This window comes from Pristiophorus japonicus, chromosome 2, assembly GCF_044704955.1.
Source record: "Pristiophorus japonicus isolate sPriJap1 chromosome 2, sPriJap1.hap1, whole genome shotgun sequence".
NCBI lineage: Eukaryota > Metazoa > Chordata > Chondrichthyes > Pristiophoridae > Pristiophorus > Pristiophorus japonicus.
Window position 1 is genome coordinate 28,739,462 of NC_091978.1, and position 27,214 is coordinate 28,766,675.

The following is a 27,214-nucleotide window of genomic DNA, read 5'->3' on the forward strand; positions in this document are numbered from 1 at the left end:
TGTTACATTGTGGTTACATACATGACATCACCTCCCCCCCAAAGTCTTATTAGGATCATAGGTTTAGTCTTTAAGTTGGTCTACGCTCCCTCGTGGAGCGTCGCAGTTGGGGCTCTGGTTGTTGGACACTGACGTGAATGTCTGTCACCTGTGGTGATTCCGGCCTGTCCGGGCTGACCGCAGGGACTGTGCATTCTTCTGATTGCTCTTGTTGCTCGTTCACTGGTGGTGTGGTGAGCTCCATCTCATGGTCTTCTTCAGGTTCCTCCGTGTCGAAGCTGAACCTTTTTTTAACTTGGTCCAGATGCTTACGGCATATCTGACCATTGTTGAGTTTTACCACGATGACCCTATTCCCCTCTTTGTCAATTACAGTGCTCTCAAGCCATTTGGGCCCATGGCGTGATTGAGGACGAATACAGGATCACTTATTTCTATACATCTCCCCCTCGAATTACGGCCATGGTACTCATTTTGGGACTGGCGCTTGCCCTCAACTATGTCGGTCAGGACTGGGTGAATGAGGGACAACAGAGTTTTGAGTGTCCATTTCATTAGTAGCTCTGCAGGCAGGACCCCCGTGAGTGAGTGCGGTCGGGATCTATAGGCCAGCAGGAGGCGCGATAGGCAGCATTGTCAGGAGGGTCCTTGAATCCTGAGCATACCTTGCTTGATGATTTGGACCGCACGTTCCGCCTGGCCATTGGAGGCTGGCTTGAACGGCGCTGTCCTGATGTGGTTGATGCCATTGCCCGACATAAACTCCCGGAATTCGTAGCTTGTGAAACATGGGCCATTATCACTGACCAGGATGTCCAGCAAGCCATGGGTTGCAAAGAGCGCACGTAGGCTTCCCAGTGGTGGGTGTCATGCATGAATTCAGAATGATGCACTCGATCCATTTCGAGTACGCATCTACCACAATAAGGAACATCTTTCCCATGAACGGGCCCGCGTAGTCAACATGAATGCGTGACCATGGCCTGGTGGGCCAGTGCCACGGGCTGAGTGGGGCCTCCCTGGAGGCATTACCCAGCTGGACACACGCCGTGCACCTGCGAACACAGTGTTCCAGGTCTGAATCAATTCCAGGCCACCAAAGGTGTGACCGGGCAATGGCCTTCATCAGCACAATACCTGGGTGTTCGCTGTGGAGTTCCCTGATGAATGCCTCCCTGCTCTTCTGGGGCATTACTACGTGGCTGCCCCATAGTAGGCAGTCGGCTCGGATGGAGAGCTCATCCATCCGTCTGTGGAACGGTCTGACCTCCTCCGGGCATGCTCCGTGTGCGGGCGCCCAATCCCCAGTCAGGACACATTTCTTAATCAGGGATAGGGGGGAATCTCTGTTTGTCCAGATTTTGATCTGCCGGGCTGTGATGGGGGAGCCTGCGCTGTCAAAGGCATCGACAGCCATGAACATCTCATCTCAGTGGTGGCCAGTGGAAGCCTGCTGAGCGCATCAGCGCAATTTTCAGTGCCGGGCCGGTGCCGGATGGAGTAGTCATAAGCAGCCAGCGTGAGAGCCCATCGCTATATGTGAACTGATGAGTTGGCATTGACAGCCTTACTGTCTGACAACAGGGATGTTAATGGCTTGTGGTCCGTCTCTAATTCAAACTTCCTACCAACGAGGTACTGATGTATTTTTTTTACACCATAGACACATGCAAGCGCTTCCTTCTCGACCATCCCATTTCCCCGTTCTGCTTGAGAGAGTGACCTGGAGGCATAAGCCACAGGTTGTAGTTGAACCTCAGCATTGCCCTGGCTGCAACACGCACCAAACCCCATAGGACGATGCATCACATGTCTGAACCAATTTTTTACAGGGGTCGTACAGGGTCAACAACTTGTTGGAACAAAGTAGGTTTCGCGCCCGATCGAAAGCTCATTCCTGACAGTCCCCCCAAAACCAATCACAACCCTTACGCAGGAGCATGTGTAGCGGCTCCAACAACGTGCTCCAGTTTGGCGGAAAGTTCCCGAAATAGTTCAACAGTCCCAGGAATGAACGCAACTCTGATGTGTTGCAGGGCCTGGGTGCTCGTCGAATCGCCTCTGTTTTGGATTCGGTGGGCCGAATCCCATCTGCAGGAACCCTCCTGCCCAGAAACTCAACCTCAGGAGCTAAGAACACACATTTAGACTTCTTGAGTCGCAGGCCTACCTGGTCCAGTCAGTGTAGAACCTCCTCCAGGTTATGGAGGTGTTCCTTGGTGTCTCGACCCGTGATGAGGATGTCGTCCTGGAATACGATCGTTCCAGGAATGGATTGGAGCAGGCTTTCCATGTTTTGTTGAAAAATTGCGGCCGCTGATCGAATGCCAAACGGGCACCTGTCATAAATGAAAGTCCCTTGTGCGTGGTGATGGTGGTCAGTAGCTTAGATTCAGCGGCCCGTTCCTGGGTCATATAGGCTGTCGTGAGGTCCAACTTGATGAACAGCTTGCCGCCTGCCAGCGTGGGGAAGAGGTCCTCCGCACTCGGGAGCAGGTATTGATCTTGTCGGGACACCCGATTGATGGTGGCCTTGTAGTTGCCACAGATCCTGACAGAGCCATCCGCTTTTAGGACGGGAATGATGGGGCTCACCCAATCGCTGAATTCAACGGGCGAGATGATGCCCTCTCTCAACAGCCGGTCCAATTCGCTCTCGATTTTTTCCCGCATCACATACGGCACCGCTCTGGCTTTGTGGTGCACTGGCCTGGCGTCCGGGGTGATGTGTATCACTACTTTAGTGCCTTTGAAAGTCCCGACGCTGGGTTGGAATAGTGAATCGAATTGTTATAGGACTTGTGAGCACGAACTTCGCTCCACAGATGACATTGCGAGAACATCCCCCCATTTCAAGTTCATCTCAGCTAACCAACTCCTCCCCAACAGTGCGGGACCATTGCCCGGGACAATCCACAGCGGTAGCCGATTCACTAACCCATTGTGTGTGACAGCCAACATTACACTGCCTAGCACCGGAATGATTTCCTTAGTGTAAGTCCGTAATTGTGTCTCAATACGTGCTAATTTGGGTCTGCTGGCTTTAAGTGGCCATAGCTTCTCAAATTGCTGAATCCCATGAGTGACTGGCTGGCCCCAGTGTCCAGCTCCATGCGTACTGGGATACCGTTTAATAAAACCCTCATCATCATTGGTGACGTTTTGGTATATGAACTGTGAATGTTCGCCACATGGACCCGCTGAACCTCGGCATCCATCGATTTGCCCCAAAAGTCATCCTGCCTCAAAGAACCCTCTTCTGGTCCATCCACCTCATCTCTTAGTCTGGTTGCAGGCTTCCTGCATATTCGAGCTAAGTGGCCACTGAGATTGCAGTTCCTGCAGACAAACTGTTGAAATCTGCAAGATCTAGCTGAGTGTTTACCCCCACACCTCCAGAATGAGGTAAAGTTTCCATTGTTGCGAACAAAGGGACTATGACCAGGTATTCCGTGCTGACTGTCCCTCTGACTTCCCTTAAGTACCCTATTGGCGGGTGTCAATGGCCCCATCCCAGACCGCATTGTCCACTGTGATGGCGTAAATGTCCGTTCAGCTTGCCATTGTCTCTGTTGAAGTCCCACTCTGGGGTCTATTGCGGCCTGGGGAGTGTCAGACTGCACCTGCCTGCCTGCGGGGCTCTGAGTTACCTTGATGATATTGACTCCCTGATCCATCGCCGCATTAGAGGCAGAATTGCGCATATATTATTTTCGTCTCTTCCTCCCCCGCCATGAAAGTTTGAGCTAACAACGCTGCCGCTTCCAAGGTCAAATCCTTGATCTCAATTAATTTGCGGAAAATTCCCGCATGACCGATGCCCTCGATAAAGAAGTCCCTTAGCATCTCCCCCCTGCAGGCGTCTGTGAACTTACAGAGGCTGGCCAAACGCCGGAGGTCCGCTACAAAGTCCGGTATGCTCTGTCCTTCACACCGTCGGTGGGTGTAGAATCTGTGTCAGGCCATATGTATGCTACTCGCCAGTTTGAGGTGCTCTCCGATCAATTCGCTCAGTTCCTCAAAGGTCGGCTTTTCGGGTGCTAGTAAGTCCTTCATGAGCGCCTAAGTCTTTGGTCTGCAGCTGGTCAAAAGATGAACCCTTCGCTTGTCGGCCGCTGCATCCCCCAGCCATTCTTTTGTAACGAAGCTTTGCTGAAGCCTCTTGATAAAATCGTCCCAGTCTTCCCCAACACAGTACCGTTCCTCTGTGCTACCAGTGGCCATTCGCGTGGGTCGTGAATTCCCGTTTCTCGTCGCCAATGTAAAGTCCTTACTCTACAATATGCAACCACACGAGGCACATTCTGTGGACAAGGTCACTCTATGACCTGCTCTTTATTCACAGGACTCAAAAAGTGATGACCCTGCTTGGGACCTCCCTTTATATACCTGGATGATTAGGTATGGGCAGTCTCCCACAAGTTCACCCCTTGTGATCAAGGTGTGTATCTAGGTTGAGTGTGTACAGTAATACAGTGGTGTTACATTGTGGTTACATACATGACAGTAATGGCAGGTTAGAAAAAGATGAGTCTAGATATGGTGTGAATGGTGGAATAATTACCAGCTGCCATGGGAAACGGAGAGAAAAAAAAAACAGAGTAACTTTTTGTGCTAATTCGCACTTCTACGCAAGCGTCGTGACACGTGTGCGTCTCCACGTCTCTCCCCTTCAGTTAAACAAGAGAGCCTTCACCATTTTAAATCTTCGGTCCACTCAGCCAGCACGGCGAGTTTGGGCAGGGGCAGTGGCCCAGCACCCAAGACGGGGTGCCGAGCTGCCTGTTGTTGGCCCAGCTGAATCCAGGGGCGTAATTGTTGGGATTGACTGTTTGTACTGCCCTTTTTCTGTCCTTCTGTGTCTGCGTTCTCTCGACTCTGCACCCGATGCCTCCCACCCGAAACCCGAACCGGAAGTGGCGCTCTGACCCGGAAGTGGGGCAATGCAATCAGTCTGACCAAGTTGTTCCTCAGAGCCTGCAGGTAGCGGCGAGAGAAGCAGCGGGGTGAGGAGAGAGAGCTGAGCCACCGAGCCTGGAGCCTCCCGCTGAGCCAGGGTGGTGGCAGGGGGAGAGCGGTGGTGGCAGCCTGGTGGGGGGATGTGGGGAAGAGAGAGAGAGAGAGCGATTGGGGGGTTGGGGGGGGGGAGAGAGAGAGAGAGAGTGTCTTGGAGGGTGGGGGGATAAAGAGAGAGTCAGGGGGGAGAGAGAGAGAACGCCTGGGGGTGAGAGAGAGAGAGAGAGAGGCAGCACTTGTGCTGGGGTAAGGGACTTCGGCTGTTGGGGATATCTATCCTCTGTGGCTTCTGATGTCAAAATGGATCGAATTATAAATTGGAAAGTCAGTGAGACCTTGGGATGGGCGGTTCCAGTTACACATTCTAGATGAACTTCAGGCTGTGGCATTCTCCAAGGGGACCAATCAGCAATAGGTCATGTGATAATGAAAAGCCAATCAGAGACAAGGTGGACATTTTGTCAGTACAAATAAACGCAGCCATAATTGTCAGCGCGATCTGGCAGTCGGCTGTCAAAAAAAAACATGGCGGCCACGGTAGTGCACCCTTCCTTTGAATGAGTGCTGCACATACATGTCGCACACACTACCAACACAGTGCACCAACAGAAAAAGCGGTCGGGGGCACCACACGGCAGGATGCAGATTTTTCCAGATGAATTTAGATGGAGGTGTGGGAGATCGGCTGTGCACGCTTTGATTACGCACTTAGGAGGGGTCGGCAGCAGTGGGCCAGAAGTGAGGACCGCTGGAAAAACCACCGAGGAAAATTTTGCGAGTGGTGCCCATTACACCCCAAATCGGCGGCCATTTGACTCCGCCGCGTGGTCGCCGCTTTCCGGCGGTAAGAGGCATTTTCGGGAGGCTGTATTTCTGCCCCTCTTACAGTACAGTACTCCTTCAGCACTGCACTAAAGTGTCAACCTAGATTTGCTAATATATCACCCCCAACCCAGTGAACTTTTATCTTGTGCGGTAACATTTTATGTGGCACCTTGTCAAATGCCTTCTGGAAGTCCAAATGCACCACATCCACTGGTTCCCCTTTATCACCCTGTTCGTTACATCCTCAAAGAACTCCAGCAAATTTGTCAAACATGACTTCACCTTCATAAATCCACGCTGACTCTGCCTGACCGAATCATGCTTTTCCAAATGTCCTGCTACTGCTTCTTTAATAATGAACTCCAACATTTTCCCAACCACAGATGTTAGGCTAACTGGTCTATAGTTTCCTGCTTTTTGTCTGCTTCCTTTTTTAAATAGGGGCTTTACATTTTCAGTTTTCCAACCTGCTGGGACCTCCCCAGAATCCAGGGAATTTTGGTAAATTACAACCAATGCGTCCAGAATCCTTGCCGCTACTTCTCTTAAGACCCGAGGATGCAAGCCATCAGGTCCAGGGGATTTATCTGCCTTTAGTCCCATTATCTTACTGAGTACCACCTCCTTAGTGATTGTGTTAAGCTCCTCCGCCGCCCCCCCGCCCCCCACCCCGCCATCCCCCGCCTAACCCTTGACTATCCTCTGTTGGGATAATTGTTAGTGTCCTCTACCGTAAAAACTGATACAAAATATTTGTTCAGAGTTTCTGCCATCTCCATGTTCCCCATTACTAATTCCCTGGTCTCGTCCCCTAAGGGACCAACATTTACTTTATATATACCTATAAAGACTCTTGCTATCTGTTTTTATATTTTGTGCTAGTTTACTTTCATAGTCTATCTTCCCTTTGGTAATCATTTTTTTAGTCATTCTTTGCTGGCTTTTAAAAGCTTCCCAATCTTCTGTCCTCCTGCTAGTTTTGGCCACTTTGTATGCCCTTGTTTTTAATTGGATACCGTCCTTTATTTCTTTAGTTAGCCACGGATGGCTATCTTTTCTTTTACACCCTTTCCTCCTCACTGGAATACATTAAGCTCTCCCCAACACCACTTGCAAAACTCCCCTCCCCGCAAGGATACTGGTCCCGGCGCTGTTCAGGTGCAACCCGTCCGGTTTGTACAAGTTCCACCTCCCCAGAAGCGGTCACAATGCCTCAGGAATTTAAAGCCCTCCCTCCTACACCAACTCTCCAGCCACAAGTTTATCATCACTGTCCTTTTATCCTTTTACTCATTAGCACGTGGCACTGGTAGTAACCTGGAGATTACTACCTTTGAGGTCCTACCCTTTAATTTTTCTCCTAGCTCCCTAAATTCTGACTGCAGGACCTCATCCCTCTTTCTACCTATGTCATTGGTCCCGATATGGACCATGACCTCTGGCTGTTTACCCTCTTGCCCCAGAATGTCCTGCATCCTCTCTGTGACATCCTTGACCCTGGCACCAGGGAGGCACCATACCATCCTGGAATCACATCTACGGCCGCAGAAACGCCTTTCTGTTCCCCTAACTATTGAATTCCCTACCACTACTGCTTTTTTATTATTTATCCCTCCCTCCTGTGCAGCTGAGCCACCTGTGGTGCCTTGGACTTGGCTCTGGCTGCACTCACCAGAGGCACCATCGCTCCCAACAGTGCTCAGAAGAGAATATCGGTTGGAAAGCGAGATGGACTCGGTGGGGGGGGGGGGGACTCCTGCACTACCTGCCTAGCATTCTTCCTCCGTCTGGTGTTCACCTACTTCTCCTCTGCCTGCATGTTTTTAAGCTACGGGGTGACCACCTCCTGAAACATGCTATCCACGTAGCTTCAGCCTCATGGATGCACCATATTGACTCCAGCCGCCGCTCAAGCTCCGAAACGCAGAGCTCGAGTCATTGAAGCTGGAAACACCTCCTGCACACATGGTTGTCTGGGCCACGCAAAGCGTCCAGGACTTCTCACATGCCACAGGATGTGCAGTCCACAGGACTGAGCTGCCCTGCCATCCCCCTAATTAGACTTATCCAATTATAAAAGAGAAAGAGAGATTACTTACCAATCAAACAGCCAATCACTTACCTGCCCGGATGATGGCTGTGAGCTCCTCCCCTCTTGACCTCTTGGACCTCCGGGCCTGCTGAACTCTCAGGCCTCCAAGCCTCCCGACCTCATGGACCTCCCAATTCCCGGACCTCCCGACTCACGGACATCCTGACACACGGCCCTCCCGAACTCACGGACCTCCCGAACTCAAGGACCTCCCGAACTCACGGACCTCCCGACTATGAAATTGTTGAACTCAGTGTTGAGTCCGAAAGGCCATAAAGTGCCTAATCGAAAGATGAGGTGCTGTTCCTCAAGTTTCTGCTGAGCTTCCTTGGAACAGTATAGGAGTCTGATGACAGAGAAGTCAGAGTGGGAGTGGGATCGAGAATTGATATGACAAGTAATCGAAAGCTCAGGGTGACGCTTGCAGACTGAATGGAGGTGTTCCGTAAAGCAACCAGCCGGTCTGCGTTTGGTGTCCCCAATGACGAGGAGACCACATTGTGAGTACCGAATACAGTATATTAAAGTGAAAGGGGTTCACGTGAGTTGCTGTTTCATCTGGACAGAGTGTTTGGGCCCTGGACGGGGGAAGGGAGGAGGCAAAAGGGCAGGTGTTGTATCTGGTATGCTTTCACAGGAAGGTGCTGTGGGAAAGGGAGGGGGTGTTGGGGGTGATTGAAGAGCAGACTCTTCAATCTACTCTTCAATCCTCAAAGCTTGCTTAGCATGGGACTTGGTGCTGTTGATATCATGACCATAGCCTTTATCATACTCCCAATGACTTGTAGTTGAAATCTATTAATATATTATCGAGATCATTGCTGAAGTTAACCAGGATAGCAACACCATGTGCGGAATCCAATTCTGAAATCAACAAGGTCCGAGAGTAAAGTCTTTGCCAGCTCCTTGAATCAGTTGTACAGAAGGTGACTTATAGGTGGGTAACAAGTCCACAATTTTTGATAAGGTGAATAGGGAAGAAGTATTCCCATTGGTTGATGAATGAGCGACTGGATGACATAAGTGTAACCTCATCACCCAAGGAACAAAGGTATTTGAGCACGTGGAACTCCTGAACAGAAAAAGTGGTGGGAGCAGAATTCAAAATAGCTTGTCAAAGGGAAATGAATAGATATGTAGAAAAATAAATACAGTATTTGAAAGGGTAATGGAATGAGACAGAGAGTCAGAGCCAAGAACGATGGGTCGCATGGCCTCCTTCCGTTCTGTAAAATGTGATGATTCCAACTCCAACAAAGTTTCACCCAAGTCTTCCTGGACTGGCAAGTCAATCAAAGTCATTTACTGCATTACACTGAATGCATCTTTCAATGGTATATAGGATGTAATGGAGGTGTATAACTGCAGCCACCTTCCAGAGCCATCTATTTACATTGTCAGTACTGTACTATCAAAACCACACTCAAACCCAGCGCAAAGTGGTGTGTAGGATGCATAAGAATTGCCCGGCCTTTGCTGCAGGTTTTTGAAGGCTGGATATCTAGAACATTAATCTTTCATAAATCCAAACTGTTGTGTCGTTCTGCTTTGGCGTATTGTAAAGGGCAAAGACTGTTGAGAAAGGGCAAAGGAGACTGAAAGGAGAATTACACCTTTATGATTTCACATTTTAAACAGTGATCTCTGTATGTTAGAGAGGCAGCGTGACATTTCCCCTTCCTTCTAGTCATCTGGTCGAATTTCACAGCTTCAAAATGAATGAACCATGACCAGAGCCACTGAATAAGTCGAATTTCTCTTGTACTCTACCGGAGATTAAGTCTTTTAATCAGTGTTTTGTGGATTGCTTTTCTGATTTGTCCATTGTTCCTCGAATATGGAAATTGGATTGGCTTTGACTATAATATACAACGGGCCTGTTGTTTCACATAAGCAAGGTCACTGGTTTATAGTACTCATCACCCCTGTGTTCGCTGACCTTCATTGGCTCGCGATACTTCAACGTCCCGATCCTCCAAAGCCCGTCATGGCCTCTCCCCACCCGATCTCGGTAACCACCTCCGAGAACTCTGCGTTCCTTCAATACTGGTCTCTTTCGTATCCCTGATTTTCATGGAATTCTCTCCCTAACCCTCTCTGCCTCTCGACCTCACTCTCGGCCTTTAAGTGGCTCCTTACGATCTTATTCTTTGATCACCTGTCCTAATATCGCCTTACGTGGCTCGGTGTCCAGTTTTGTCCGATTACTCTTCCATGATGCGCCTTGAGAAGTTTTACCATGTTAAAGGCACTACACAAATGGAAATTCCTGAAGTTAAGCACTGGTTGATTTTACATATTAACATATAAAAATGATGGACGAAGAAAAGACTAGCTGGTCCACTGTGTCTCCCCCATACAAATATATTGCAACTGAGCATCATGATCCTTAACACCCTCCCACCCACTAGTAGCTGGTGCAGGGGGGGCAACGGCTGTGAAGAGTGACGTCATCAAGCTCCAGCTCGGTGATTGGAGCGTGGGCAGGTACAGCAACAGCGGCGAGAGACTGTAGAGGGATGTGATCTGTGCCCAGGGGAGGCATGAATTCGGGGCCAGGGGCCCAGGGGCAGCACGGGCCAGCCCACACTGCGCTACGTGTGCGCACTAGGTCCGTGCAGCAGAGCTAGTCTCCAGTTGTCTTGGGTAATCCTTGCCACTGGACTAAGACCTAACTCTGTCAAGCCCGTGTGGTGGCTGGTGTGCAACGGCCACCCCACGTTAAAAAAATCCACGCACAGGCATCTTCCACCCTTCAGGATGTAGTTCGGGTCCTTCATTGAAACACCTGTGAACTTGTCCTTTTTTTGGCATGGAAGCAAGTCATCCTCATTTCGAGGGACTGCCTATGATGATGATGAATCTCCTTGGAGAGGCAATAAATAGAACTGATTTTAAAGAACCCTAGGCCAATTCAGGAAATCTGGGAAATTCCTCCCTGACCCTCAAAGATAATTAAAATGAATTCCAGGAGGCCAAGGTGAAAATGAGGCACATCACCTGCAGGTTGTATGCTTTGATTTCCTCCAGAGCCAGGAACCTCTCCAACTCCCCTTTGAATATTTGGAGCGAACCCACACTAATAGCCTGAGCTGACAAAGGCTGATGAACCCTCTGTGACAAGAAAAATCTCCTGACATCTAACCTAATTCTACATTTACATAACTTATCAGCATGGCCTCTGGTTCTTCCTGACCTATCTAATTCAAAATCAAACAATCTGTCCACATGGTCACAGGCTTGTCGCTCCATCATTCTAAAGACCGCAATTAAATTGCCATGAAGTCTGCAGCTTTTCTAGACCCAATTCTCTAACTCTATCCTAATAACAAAGGCCTTTTGAGCTAGCTGTCAATCTAATGGCCCCCCTCGGAATATTTTCCGTCTGTTCTATGTCACCGATCGTGTGAGGGGACAAAAATGGGAAAACATGAGTTTCTGGGATTTTAACTGGCAGTTTGGAAATTGTATTTTATGATTCCATCTGTTTATTTTTCTGTGAAAACTGAAAACCATTGGTTCTGGTTACGCTCCCCTAACTAACGCAGTTCCATTTGTCTCTGTACAGATTGCAATAAAATCCATCTGGAAAGTAGATAATGTTTGTATTTTCTCTGTAAATTTCCTTTTTTTCCAACAAATGTGGATATGGGTGTTTGGGGATATGAAAAGAGAAAGAGTTGCCGGCCATATGAGTAATTTGAGACATGGCATGGCAGTTCAATTTTTTAAAAATTCGTTCCTGGCATGTGGGCGTCACTGGCAAGGCCGGCATTTATTGCCCATCCCTAATTGTCCTCGAGAAGGTTGTGGTGAGCTGCCTTCTTGAACGATTGTGGTTTGTCATAACTGAGCGCCTTGCTAGACCATTTCAGAGGGCAGAAAAGAGTCAACCACGTTGCTGTGGGTCTGGAGTCACATATAGGCCAAACCAGGTAAGGACAACAGATTTCCTGCCCTAAAGGACATTAGTGAACAGGATGGGTTTTTAACGACAATCGGTAGTTTCATGGTCACCATTACTGAAATTACCCTGCGTCCTAATTGGGGGTGGTAATCTGTTGGCCGCTGAATTGGGCTTACCACCCCTCAAAGGAAGTGGAGCCCGATCTCGCGTGCTCCACATTCTTTAGGGGCGGGGCCATCGACGCTAAGGAGCGAGTAGGCGCTGAGGGGTCGCCGCGCATAGCGATGACATCATCGGCAGTTGCACAGTGGCCCAGGACGCAGCGTGCTGTGGCAGCACCTCTGCAAACTCCGGGGCAATTTCCCAGGTGCCATTAGAGCCCCCCCCCACCCCCTCCCTCCTGCCCCGGGGCGAAAATTGTCATTCCCCCCGCCAGGATGGTTAACGGAAAAACTAATGGACCTCTTGGGGGCCGAAATTGATGAACTTAACGCCCACTGCCGCCAACTGCCACCCACTGCCATCTCTCTGCTCAAACCGCCCAGTGCCACTTTCGACGTGGCCTGGAGCGGGCGAGAGGGGAGTGCCGCCGGGAAGCACCCGCCGACATCAGTGGATGGCCAATGTATGTAAGTGACCTCCGGCCCGCCGAGATGACAGATTGGTGCGGGTGGGAATCGGCGGCAGGACGGCGATGGACCGCTGCGTGGAGGCTGCTCAGTCGTGAATGGTGAGAGTCAAGATCCTGTAAAAAAGGTAAGTGGAATGTTTTAAATTATTTCTTTACAGGTACATACCTGGATGGGGTCCCCTGAAGGTCCTCAGATGTTTTTTTGTTGGTGATGATTTTTATTTTCAGCTCTTCGACCCTCCGTGGGCCCGACTCCATCCTCGGCGGCACTTGGGCGGCAAGCGCCTCTGCCGCCGAGAACGAGAGCTCCCGCCCGCTGCCGCCCAGATTGGCTGCGTATGTCGTTGATTTGCAGCCTGCCGACCTTCGAGGAACCTCGGCGATGAAAACCCCGCCGAAAGTACCATACGGTACCTCGGCGGCCATACCAAAAAGTATGGGAAAGTAGGGTTGAGGAGCCAACTAGACTTTGTTTGCTCATGGGTTTCTAAGGGGTAGACCTTCCTTAAAGGCCCTCAAAGCCCCATTGCCCACTGAGAAGAACCGCTAACGTTCGGCGAGAAAAGCTGCCGAGAATTTCCAATTCTATGTGTTGTGTGTGGCGAAAGAGTCAGACTGAGCACTGTGAGCTCAAAGTAAAGTGTGACCGTAGTCTTTTATTGCAGGTCTCCAGAGTGCCTCTCCAACCTGTGAAGCCTCCTTAAATACCTGTGCTCCCAAGGGATTATCGGATCCCTTGGGACTCCAGAGGGTGAGCCCTCTAGTGGCTGTACAGAGTAAATACAAGTCCACATAGGTAACAACACTCTCTCCCAAAGTCAATAGTGTAACTATTTACAATGTGAGTCGACTTGGGGCCCTTCTTGACCTGGTTGATCGTCTCGGTGTGAAAGCTGGTGTTGTTGAATCATTTGTTGGGCCCTCGCTGGGCTGCTGTGCAGCTGGCCTTGCTGGGCTGCCTGGTGTGTTGGGCCCTGAGGGCTGCTGTGGATGATGGGTTCTGCTTCGTGGTCAACCATGGTGCCAGTTGCCACTGGTGTCTACGTTGGGGGAATCAAAAAAGGTAGGGTCTAAGGTGGGTTGCACAGGATAGTCTGTGAATCTGAGTTTGATTTGGTCCACGTGTTTCTGGTGAATGAGTCCATTTGAAAGTTTGACCCGAAACACCCTGCTCCCCTCTTTGGCCACGACAGTACCAGGAAGCCAATTGGGATCTTGTCCATAATTTAATACAAATACAGGATCATTGATTTCAATCTCGCGTGACACATTTGCGCTATCATGGTACGCACTTTGTTGAAGACGCCTGCTCTCTACCTGTTCATGTAGATCAGGGTGAACTAACGAGAGCCTTGTCTTAAGTGCTCTTTTCATGAGCAGTTCAGCAGATGGGATTCCAGTGAATGAGTGGGGTCTCATGCGGGGCTAAGCAGGACTCGGGATAGGCGAGTCTGCAATAAGCCTTCAGTCACCCTCTTCAAGCCTTGCTTGATGGTTTGCACTGCTCTCTCTGCCTGACCATTGGATGCTGGTTTAAACGGGGCAGATGTGACATGTTTGATCCCGTTACGGGTCATGAATTCTTTGAGCTCAGCACTGGTAAAACATAGCCCGTTTTCGCCCACCAGGACATCGGGTAAGCCGTGTGTGGCAAACATGGCCCGCAGAATATCAGACATGCTAGCCGACATTATCTCATATTCAATCCACTTGGAGTACGTGTCTACAACCACAAGGAACATTTTAACCAAGAACGGGCCTGCATAGTCGACATGTACCCTAGACCACAGTTTGGAGAGCCAAGGCCATAAACTTATCCGCGCCTTCCTGGCTACATTGCTTAACTGCGAGCATATATTACATCTGTAAACGCAGGACTCTCAGTCCGCATCTATACCGGGCCACCACACGTGGGATTTGGCTATCGCTTTCATCATTACGATGCCTGGGTGGGTACTGTGGAGGTCATTGATGAAGGTGTCTCTGCCCTTCTTGGGGACCACTACTCGATTGCCCCACAGAAGGCAGTCTGCCTGTAGAGACATTTCATTTTTGCGCCACTGGAACGGCTTTATCTCTTCCTGCATTTCTACTGGGACACTGGACCAGCTCCCATGAAGCACACAGCTTTTAACCTGAGATAATAAGGGGTCCTGGCTTGTCCAGGTTTTGATCTGCTGGGCAATGACAGGTGATTGCTCACTCTCAAATGCTTCCATAACCGTGGTGAGATCTGCGGGCTACGCCATTTCCACCCCCGTGGTGGGCAATGGCAGCCTACTGAGAGCATCAGCCATCAAAGAACTCACTTTGGGAGTGGAAGCAAGTCTTCCTCGATTCCGTGGGACTGCCTATGACTGAGAGCATCGACGCAGTTTTCTGTGACTGGCCTGAAGCGGATGGCGTAGTTGTATGTGGACAACGTAAGCACCCATCTGTGGATGCAGGCCGATGCGTTGGTATTGATCCCTTTGCTCTCGGAAAATAGGGATATAAGTGGCTTATGGTCAGTTTCCAATTCGAATTTTAGCCCAAACAGGTATTGATGCATTTTCTTTACCCAATAAACACACGCTAACGCTTCTTTCTCAATCATGCTGTAGGCTCTCTCAGCCTTAGACAGACTCCTGGATGCACAAACAACGGGTTGCAGTTTCCTGAAATCATTAGCTTGTTGCAATACACACCCAACGCCATATAGCGACGCATCACATGCTAGTACCAAACGCTTACATGGATCATACAACACTAGCAATTTGTTTGAGCATAACAATTTTCTCACTTTTACAAAGACATTTTTGCCCCAAACCCATTCGCCCCCTTTTTGTAGTCAGACATGTAGTGGTTCTAACAGGGTGCTGAGACCCGGTAAAAAGTTACCAAAGTAGTTCAAGAATCCCAGAAACGACCGCAGCTCCGTAACGTTCTGTGGCCTCGGTGCATTCTCGATTACCCCCGTCTTCGCGTTGGTGGGCCTGATGCCGTCCGCCGCAATCCTCCTTCCCAGGAACTCCACTTCAGGCGCCAGGACAACACACTTCGAGCGTTTTAACCTGAGCCCCACGTGGTTGAGTCGACTAAGAACGTCCTCCAGGTTCTGCAGGTGCTCGACTGTGTACCGATCTGTGACCAAGATGTCGTCCTGGAAGTCCACGGTGTGCAGGACCAGCTTCAGTAAACTTTCCATCATTCTCTGAAATATCGCTGCCGCTGATTGGATTCCAAACGGGCATCTGTTATAAACAAAAAGACCTTTTGCGTGTTGATGGAGGTGAGGGCCTTTGATGATTCCTTCAGTTCCTGCGTCATGTAGGCTGAAGTCAGATCCAGCTTCGTGAACGTCTTTCCTCCCGCCAGCGTTACAAAGAGATTGTCGGCTTTTGGTAGTGGGTATTGGTCCTGCAGGGAGAAATGATTGATAGTTACTTTGTAATCGCCACAGATTCTGACGGTGCCGCTTCCCTTGAGGACTGGGACAATAGGACTGGTGCACTCGCTGAACTCGATCGTTAAAATCATGCCCTCTCTTTGCAGCCGGTCTAGCTCGATCTCTACACTTTCTCTCATCATGTACGGTACTGCTCTCGCCTTGTGATGGATGGGTCGTACCCCGGAATTAGGTGGATCTGCACTTTTGCTCCTTGGAATTTCCCGAAGCCTGGTTCAAACAGCGAAGGAAATTTGTTTAAGACCTAGGCACACGAAGTGTCGTTAGTGGGCAATAGCGCTCGGACGTCATCCCAGTTCCAGGGTATCTTTCCCAGCCAGCTCCTGCCGAGCAGCTTGGGACCATTGCCCGGTACCACCCAGAGTGGTAGCTTTAAGGTATCACTGCCGATTACAGGAATCAGTTCTTTCATGTAAGGATGTCATAGCAGTGCATTTGGAAAGAGGTGACATGATAGGTCCAAGTCAGCATGGATTTGTGAAAGGGAAATCATGCTTGACAAATCTTCTGGAATTTTTTGAGGATGTTTCCAGTAGAGTGGATAAGGGAGAACCAGTTGATGTGGTATATTTGGACTTTCAGAAGGCGTTCGACAAGGTCCCACACAAGAGATTGATGTGCAAAGTTAGAGCACATGGGATTGGGGGTAGTGTACTGACATGGATTGAGAACTGGTTGTCAGACAGGAAGCAAAGAGTAGGAGTAAATGGGTACTTTTCAGAATGGCAGGCAGTGACTAGTGGGGTACCGCAAGGTTCTGTGCTGAGGCCCAAGCTGTTTACACTGTACATTAATGATTTAGATGAGGGGATTAAATGTAGTATCTCCAAATTTGCGGATGACACTAAGTTGGGTGGCACTGTGAGCTGCGAGGAGGATGCTGTGAGGCTGCAGAGCGACTTGGATAGGTTAGGTGAGTGGGCAAATGCATGGCAGATGAAGTATAATGTGGATAAATGTGAGGTTATCCACTTTGGTGGTAAAAACAGAGAGACAGACTATTATCTGAATGGTGAGAGATTAGGAAAAGGGGAGGTGCAAAGAGACCTGGGTGTCATGGTACATCAGTCATTGAAGGTTGGCATGCAGGTGCAGCAGGCGGTTAAGAAAGCAAATGGCATGTTGGCCTTCATAGCAAGGGGATTTGAGTACAGGGGCAGGGAGGTGTTGCTACAGTTGTACAGGGCATTGGTGAGGCCACACCTGGAGTATTGTGTACAGTTTTGGTCTCCTAACCTGAGGAAGGACATTCTTGCTATTGAGGGAGTGCAGCGAAGGTTCACCAGACTGATTCCCGGGATGGCGGGACTGACCTATCAAGAAAGACTGGATCAACTGGGCTTGTATTCACTGGAGTTCAGAAGAATGAGAGGGGACCTCATAGAAACATATAAAATTCTGACGGGGTTAGACAGGTTAGATGCAGGAAGAATGTTCCCAATGTTGGGGAAGTCCAGAACCAGGGGTCACAGTCTAAGGATAAGGGGTAAGCCATTTAGGACCGAGATGCGGAGGAACTTCTTCACCCAGAGAGTGGTGAACCTGTGGAATTCTCTACCACAGAAAGTTGTTGAGGCCAATTCACTAAATATATTCAAAAAGGAGTTAGATGAGGTCCTTACTGTTAGGGGGATCAAGGGGTATGGCGAGAAAGCAGGAATGGGGTACTGAAGTTGAATGTTCAGCCATGAACTCATTGAATGGCGGTGCAGGCTAGAAGGGCCGAATGGCCTACTCCTGCACCTATTTTCTATGTTTCTATGTTTCTATGTAAGTTCTTAGTTTTGTGCGAACTGAAATTAAGACTGGCCTTGAGGCCTTGTTGCACCACAACCTTTCGAAAATCTTTTTGCCCATGATGGACTGGCTCGCGCCCGTGTCCAGCTCCATTGACACTGGGAGTCCATTTAGTTCAACATTCAGCATTATTGGGGGACAATTCGTGGTGAACGTGTGCACCCCATGTACCTCTGCCTCCTCTATTTGAGGCTCTGGTTCATCGTGATCCTCCGTGGATCTGTCCTCCTCTGCAACATGGTGGTTTGCAGGTTTAACAGGCTTTGCAGCTCGCCTGCACACTTGTTGGAAGTGTCCGATTGTTCCACAGCCCTTGCAAACGTACTCTTTGAATCGGCATAAATGGAAATGATGATCACCCCCGCAGTGCCAACAAGGTGCTAATGGCCTTGCATTCATCGCCCTTGATGGTGGACTCACTTATCTGCGGTCGTGCAGCTGCAGGTATGTGTGACCTGCCCTCTATATTACCATTCGAAAACAACATCACTTTGTTCACAGTACTTGTAGCAGCACTTGTGTGCTGAGAGATTTGCTTAGTATTGTCACTGGTGGCGATGAACGTCTGGGCTATCGCTATGGCCTTACTCAAGGTTGGGGTCTCTACAGTCAAAAGTTTGCGAAGTATGGTTTCATGGCCAATGCCAAGTACGAAAAAGTCTCTGAGCATGTGCTCCAAATGTCCTTCAAATTCGCAATGTCCTGCAAGGCGTCTTATCTCGGAGACATAACTCGCCACTTCCTGGCCTTCAGACCTTTTATAGGTATAGAACCGGTACCTCGCCTTCAGAACGGTTTACTTTGGGTTCAAATAATCTCCGACCAGTGTGCACAAATCGTCGTACGATTTCTCCATGGGTTTCGCTGGAGTGAGCAGATTCTTCATGAGGCCATATGTTGGTGCCCCACAGACGGTGATGTGGATCGCCTTTCATTTGGCAGCACTCTCTTCCCCATCTAGCTCGTTGACCATGAAGTATTGGTCGAGTTGCTCCACAAAAGTTTCCCAATCATCTCCCACCGAAAATTTCACCAGGATGCCCACTGTTCTCTGCATCTTTGGGTTCGCTATCTGTATCTCTTCGCCAGTTGTTGTGTATGGAGAAAGAGTCATACTGAACATTGTGAGCTCAAAGTAAAGTGTGACCGTAGTCTTTTATTGCAGGTCTCCAGAGTTCCTCTCCAATCTGTGAAGCCTTCTTAAATACCTGTGCTCTCAAGGGATTATGGGATCCCTTGGGACTCCAGGGGATGAGCCCTCTGGTGGCTGTACAGAGTAAATACAAGTCCACATATATAACACTATGTTTAAAGTAAGTAAAACTAATCGCCCGGCGAGAAAATGGGCATTGCACACTCATTGTCGGCGCTTTTCTCGGCAGGTAAGTGGAATGTTAGTAACATGGGCGGTCTTTACCGGAATGGAAGGTGAGTACTAAAATTTAGTCTGAGGCTGCGGTTGGGCCCAGGGAGGGGGGAAAACTTTTAAAAAATGTCATTAAAATGAACGTACAAGCATAAGCAGCTTTTATAGGGCGGGTCTCTCAGCGATCTGGATGTCGGAGGTTGAGGCCAAATCTACGCCCTGGCGATTGTTCTTGGCATTGCACGTGGGCGGTTTGGTCCCAGCGGGCAAGTTCAGATGTGGGCGATAACGTTGAAAAACTTACGGGGAAACTTTCACAGGGCGGAAAACCAGCTGTAATGCCGAGAAAATCGCCGACATTGAAGCCAAAAGTCTAGCTCTAAGAATCAAGTCTTCTCCTCTCCTCCAGACACAAGTGTGCACAGCTCTCTGTGAAATTGATGCCAAACCCTATTAAATTGCTGCAGCAGACATTTCAGCAAGGAACTGATTTATTCTGCAGTGATTTTAAGAGGAAAATGTTTCAATAATGTCAATGATTGAGAAACTGGTGCGAAATCCTACTTCTGTCCCTTTGGGATTTTTGGACGACAAATTGAAATTGATCACTAAATTTTCTACAATTTACTATGTTCGATTGCTTCAGAGTTGTACCGAGAAGTGATATAATTTATGTAGAAAAATTGTATTTTGTTAGGAAAACCTTTGTCCACAAAAAGGTACATTAATAACGTTCATTCAGTGCAATTATTGAAGAGAAAAGAAAGAAAGAATGAGAGAAAGAAAGACTTGCATTTATAAAGCATCTTTCACGATCTCAGGACATCCCAAAGTGCTTTACAGCTAATTAAGTACTTTTGGAGTGTAGTCGCTATTGTAATGTAGGAAACGCGGCAGTCAATTTGCACACGAGAAGCTCCCACTAATAGCAATGTGATAATGGGCAGATAATCTGTTTTATTGATGTTGGTTGAGGGATACATATTGGCCACGTCACCAGACAACTCCCATGCTCTTCTTTGAAAGAGTGCCATGGGATCTTTTACGTCCACCTATGAGGGCAGATTACATCTCGGTTTCATGTCTCATCCGAAGGACGGCACACTTTGAAAGTGCAGCACTCCCTCAATAGCTAAGGTATCACCTGAGAAGGTCATTTCCTTCCACGTAGTCTGATACCTCAGTCTATTATGTTAAAGTAGTTTGGTTACAGTTACTGTTAGATCTCCATTAAGACTCACTTGTTTCATTCTGAAATGTAATCTGAATGGCAATAAACAGCCGCAGTATATAACTTTTCCAGTAACCTACCTGTCAATTTCAGGTCAATGCCATTAATTCAGAAGCAAACAGCCCACGATCCTCATTTGCTACTCCCGAAGATTTATAAGAGAGACTTGCAATAAATGGACTGCTGCAATAAAAACAGTTAAGCTCATTTAAAGGGGAGATCTACTTTGTCACGTATTTAAATAGGGCGAAATGTACTGCTGGCTATACCAGTGAAACAACAAAGCAGAGGCTTCTCTCTCCTCCAGAACAGATACAGGGGTAGAAATTCATCTGGGGCCCGTTTTCACCATGAAACAGATGATAACCAGGAGGCCTTGGGCCTCATTTCACTGAATTTGGTCAGCCGGCATCTCCTGCGCCCATTTCAGACAATGAACTTCAGGCCAATTGCCTCGCTGGCAGTGGCCATCGGGCGGGTGCCGAGAGGTTGGGGAGGACAGCGGGAGAGGGACAATTTCGGCCGGGCAGCGGACGTCAGGAGTGCTGTACAGCCGGAAGGATGTCTTCCTGACTCCACGTCAATTTCTATGAAATTTGAATCTAACTTTTTGGTGGCGGCCGCTCACTAGACCGCATTCATGCTTGGAAATCCTGAAGAAAGCAGGGACGATGGCTGGCCCACCTAGAGCAAACTGAGAGGTCCTAACGCAAGCATTACAAGACAAGGCAAGACAAAAAGCAGGAAACTATAGACCAGTTAGCCTAACATCTGTGGTTCGGAAAATGTTGGAGTCCATTATTAAAGAAGCAGTAGCAGAACTTTTGGAAAAGCAAAATTCAGTCAGGCAGAGTCAGCATGGATTTATGAAGGGAAAGTCATGTTGAACAAATTTGCTGCAGTTCGTTAAGGATGTAACGATCAGGGTGGACAAAGGGGAACCAGTGGATGTGGTGTATTTGGACTTCCGGAAGGCATTTGACAAGGTGTCACATAAAAGGCTACATAGAAACATAGAAACATAGAAAATAGGTGCAGGAGTAGGCCATTCGGCCCTTCGAGCCTGCACCACCATTCAATAAGATCATGGCTGATCATTCCCTCAGTACCCCTTTCCTGCTTTCTCTCCATACCCCTTGATCCCTTTAGCCATAAGGGCCATATCTAACTCCCTCTTGAATATATCCAATGAACTGGCCTCAACAACTCTCTGCGGTAGGGAATTCCATAGGTTAACAATGCTGAATGAAAAAGTTTCTCCTCATCTCAGTCCTAAATGGTTTATGCCTTATCCTTAGACTATGTCCCCTGATTCTGGACTTCCCCAACATTGGGAATATTTTTCCTGCATCTAACCTGTCCAGTCCTGTCAGAATTTTATATGTTTCTATGAGATCCCCTCTCATCCTTCTAAACTCCAGTGAATACAGGTCCAGTCGATCCAGTCTCTCCTCATATGTCAGTCCTGCCATCCCGGGAATCAGTCTGGTGAACCTTTGCTGCACTCCATCAATAGCAAGGATGTTCCTTCCTCAGATTAGGAGACCAAAACTGAACACAATATTCCAAATGAGGCCTCACTAAGGCCCTGTACAACTGCAGTAAGACCTCCCTGCTCCTATACTCAAATCCCCTAGCTATGAAGACCAACATACCATTTGCCTTCTTCATCTCCTGCTGTACCATGCCAACTTTCAATGACTGATGTACCATGACACCCAGGTCTCGTTGCACCTCCCCTTTTCCTAATCTGCCACCATTCAGATAATATTCTGCCTTCGTGTTTTTGCCACCAAAGTGGATAACCTCACATTTATCCACATTGTACTGCAGCTGCCATGCGTTTGCCCGCTCACCTAACCTGTCCAAGTCACCATGCAGCCTCTTAGCATTCTCCTCACAGCTCACACCATCACCCAGCTTAGTGTCATCTGCAAACTTGCCGATATTACACTCAATTCCCTCATCCAAATCATTAATGTATATTGTAAATAGCTGGGGTCCCAGAACTGAGCCCTGCGGCACCCCACTAGTCACTGCCTGCCCTTCTGAAAAGGACCCATTTATCCTGACTCTCTGCTTCCTGTCTGCCAACCAATTCTCTATCCACGTCAGTACATTACCCCCAATATCATAAGCTTTAATTTTGCACACCAATCTTTTGTGTGGGACCTTGTCAAAAGCCTTTTGAAAGTCCAAATACACCACATCCACTGGTTCGCCCTTGTTCACTAGTTACATCCTCAAAAAATTCTAGAAGATTTGTCAAGCATGATTTCCCTTTCATAAATCCATGCTGACTTGGACCGATCCCGTCACTGCTTTCCAAATGCGCTGCTATTTCATCTTTAATAATTGATTCCAACATTTTCCCCACTACTGATGTCAGGCTAACCGGTCTATAATTACCCATTTTCTCTCTCCCTCCTTTCTTAAAAAGTGGTGTTATATTAGCTACCCTCCAGTCCATAGGAACCGACACAGAGTTGATGGACTGTTGGAAAATGATCACCAATGCATCCACTATTTCTAGGGCTACTTCGTTAAGTACTCTGGGATGCAGACTATCAGGCACTAGGATTTATCGGCCTTCAATCCCATCAATTTCCCGAACACAATTTCCCGCCTAATAAGGATTTCCTCGGTCTCCTAGTATTTCTGGAAGGTTATTTGTGTCTTCCTTCGTGAAGACAGAACAAAAGTATTTGTTTAACTGGTCCGCCATTTCTTTGTTCCCCATTATAAATTCACCTGAATCTGACTGCAAGGGACCTATGTTTGTTTTCACTAATCTTTTTCTCTTCACATATCTATAGAAGCTTTTACGGTCAGTTTTTATGTTTCCAGCAAGCTTCCTCTCATATTCTATTTTCCTCCTCCTAATTAAACCCTTTGTCCTCTTCTGCTGTATTACAAAATTCTCCCAGACCTCAGGTTTGTTGCTTTTTCTGGCCAATTTTATGCCTCTTCCTTGGATTTAACACTATCCTTAATTTCCCTTGTTAGCCATGGTTGATCCACCTTCCCCGTTTCAGCTTCACTGCACAAGATAAAGGTTCATGGGTTTGGGGTGATATATTAGCATTGATAGAGGATTGGCTAACTAACAAAGAACAGAGAGTCCGGATAAATGGTTCATTCTCTGGTTGGCAACCAGTAACTAGTGGGGTGCCACAGGGATCAGAGCTGGGGCCCCAACTATTTACAATCTATATTTACGACTTGGAAGAAGGGATTGAGTGTAACGTAGCCAAGTTTGCTGATGATACAAAGATGGGAGGAAATGCAACGTGTGAGGAGGACACAAAAAATCTGCAAAAGGTCATAGACAGGCTAAGTGAGTGGGCAAAAATTTGGCAGCTGGAGTATAATGTTGGAAAGTGTGAGGTCATGCACTTTGGCAGAAAAAAATCAAAGAGCAAGTTATTATTTAAATGGAGAAAGATTGCAAAGTGCCGCAGTACAGCAGGACCTGGGGGTACTTATGCATAAAACACAAAAATATAGTATGCATGCACAGCAAGTGATCAGGAAGGCCAATGAAATCTTGGCCTTTATTGCAAAGGGGATGGAGTATAAAAGCAGGGAAGTCTTGCTACAGCTATATAAGGTATTGGTGAGGCCACACCTGGAATACTGCGTGCAGTTTTGATTTCCATATATTCAAAAGGATATACTTGCTCTGGAGGCAGTTCAGAGAAGGTTCACTAGGTTGATTCTGGGGATGAGCTGGTTGACTTATGAGGAAAGGTTGAGTAGGTTGGGCCTCTACTCATTGGAACTCAGAAGAATGAGAGGTGATCGTATCGAAATGTATAAGATTATGAGGAGGCTTGATAAGGTGGATGCAGGGAGGATTTTCCACTGATGGGGGAGACTAGAACTAGAGGACATGATCTTAGAATAAGGGGCCGCCCATTTAAAACAGAGATGAGGAGATTTTTTTTCTCTCAGAGGGTTGTAAATCTGTGGAATTCGCTGCCTCAGAGAGCTGTGGAAGCTGGGACATTGAATCAATTTCAGACAGAAATAGGCAGTTTCTTAAACGCTAAAGGGATAAGGGGTTATGGGGAGCGGACGGGGAAGTGGAGCTGAGTCCATGATCAGATCAGCCATGATCTTATTGAATGGCGGAGCAGGCTCCAGGGGCCATATGGTCTACTCCTGTTCCAATTTCTTATGTTCTTATTAGACCCCCCTATTAGCATATGCACTGGGGGCCCAAAGCTTGTTTTATGTGGCTGACTTGGACACCTGAAAATCGTGCAAGATGGTGTCAGACATTCTTCAGGTGCATATCCCTGCGAAATTGGTCACTTTTGCCCCTTGCACCATCTGGAAGATCATAACGTAGATGTGGACAAAAAAGGGGATTCCGAAATCGACTGAGGGAAATATGCCAACATCGCAGCATTCAAATGGTTCCAAGGTGTTGCTTCTTCCACTCCATTCCAAGTGTTGACCACTGTGTGAAGACTGACTTAATAACAGGAATTCTAAATTGATCTTGAATCTGGGGCCTCATTTTACAGTAATGTTCCAAATGTACTTTCTCCGTAGTGTTTAATCTGTTGTAAACCTCCATCAGGTTACTTCTTCGTCGCCTCCTTTCAAGAGAGAAAAACAACAACAACTTGCATTTATATAGCACCTTTAACACCAAAAAGAATTCCCAGGGCACTTCACTGAAGCGTTATCAAACAAAAAAATTATGACCAAGCCAAAGAAGCCGATATTAGGCAGGCTGGTTGCAAGCTTAGTCAAAGAGGTGGGTTTTAAAGAAGGTCTAAAAGGGGAGAGGAAGGCCAAAAATTAGGGAGCATTATGGAGAGAATTGTAGAGCTTAGGGCTCAGCTGCCAATGTTGGGAAAACACTGACATGGATCTGCTGGGCTGAATGGTCTGTTTCAGTGCTGTAAATTCTATGTAATACTCTGTCGTGAGTGACCTGAGCTAGTCACACTTGTTGCTGGAGCTGAGGGTGGAGGTGGGAGTTTAAGGAGACGGTTGGCAGTGGAGAATAGGGCCCAAGTTTCTCTCATCTTTATTCAAATTACAGTCCTCGAATGCTAGGCATTAGTCTTGTGGTTCTTCTTTACAGTGCCTGAAGGCTTGCCTTAAGGGTATGGCAGCATAGTTGTTATGTTACTGGACTAGGAATTCAGAAGGCCTCCACTAATGATCTGGGGATGCGAGTTCAAATCCCACCACGGCAGCTGGGGAATTAAAATTCTGTTAATTAAATAAATCGGGAAAAAAAGCTAGCGTCAGGAATGGTGACCATGAAAATACCAGCTTGTTGTAAAATCCCATTTTATTCACTAACTTACATCAAGGAAGAAAATCTGCTGTCCTTACCTTTCAGCCAAAGTCACAGACTCCTCAATCACCATCCTAGAGGTGTAAGAACAGTGCTATGCAGTTGGGAGGGAGTGGCCTTGGGAGTCCTCAACGTTGACTCCAGACCCCATGAGGTCTCATGGCATCATGGCAAACATGGGTGAGGAAACCTCCTGCTGATTACCACCTACCTCCCTCCCTCAGCTGATGAATCAATCTCCTCCATGTTGAACACCACTTGGAAAAAGCACTGAGAGTAGCAAGGGCACAGAAGGTGCACTGTATGGGAGACTTCAATGTACTGTTTAACTAAGCAAGGTACAACCTTGGCTCTGCTTTATTTAGGCCCAAAGTGCCTGACTCTCAAAATGGCTGACCTTTTATACCTGAGCAGCATCATGTGCATGCTGCTCAATGGCCTCCAACAATGACACCATCTGGTGGCTACAAACAGAATGTACATACATGACAAGTAACCACCGCACATTCCTTGTGGAGACAAAGTCCCGTCTTCATACTGAGTACACCCTCCATCGTGTTGTGTGACACTACCACCGCGCTAAATGGGATAGATCCAAAACAGATTTAGCAGCTCAAGACTGGGCATCCATGAGGCGCTGTGGGCCATCAGCAGCAACAGAATAATATTCCACCACAATCTGTAACCTAATGGCCTGTAATATTTCTCACTCTACCATTACCATCAAGCCAGGGGACCAACCCTGGTTCAATAAGAAGTGCATGCCAGGAGCAGCACCAGGCGTGCCTAAAAATGAGGTACCAACCTGGTAAAGCAACAACACAGGACAGCAGAACCAGAATGCTATAGACAGAGCTAAGTGAACCCACAACTAATGGATCATATCAAACCTCTGCAGTCCTGCTGCATCCAGTCGTGAAAGGTGGTGGAAAATTAACCAATTAATGGGAGGAGGAAGCTCCCTGAACACCAATACCTTCACTGATGGCAGAGTCCAGCACTTGAGTGCAAAATACAAGACTGAAACGTTCACAAACCTCATCAGCCAGAAGTGTCAAATGGATAATCCATCTCGGCAATCTCCTGAGGTCCCCACCATCACAGAAGCCAACCTTCAGCCAACTTGATTCACTCCAGGTTTTATCAAGAAACGGCTGAAAGTGAACAAAGGCTATGGGCCCCGACAACATCTTGGCTATAATGCTGAAGACGTTTGCTCCAGAACTAGCCGTGCCTCTAGCCAAGCTATTCCAGGTCAGCTACAACATTGGCATCTACCCGACAATGTGGAAAGCTGTCCAGGTATGTCCTATCCACAAAAAGCAGGGCACATGCAATCCAGCCGATTACCGCCCTATCAGTCTACTCTCAATCATCAGCAAAGTGATGGAAAGTGTCATCGAGAGCTATCAAGTGGCACTTTCTCTCCAATAACCTGCTCACCGATGCCCAGTTTGAGTTCTGTCAGGACCACTCGGCTCCAGATCTCATTGCAGCCTTGGGCCAAACATGGACAAAAGAGCTAAGTTCCAAAGGTGAGGTGAGTGTGACTGTCCTTCACATCAAGGCAGCATTTGACCA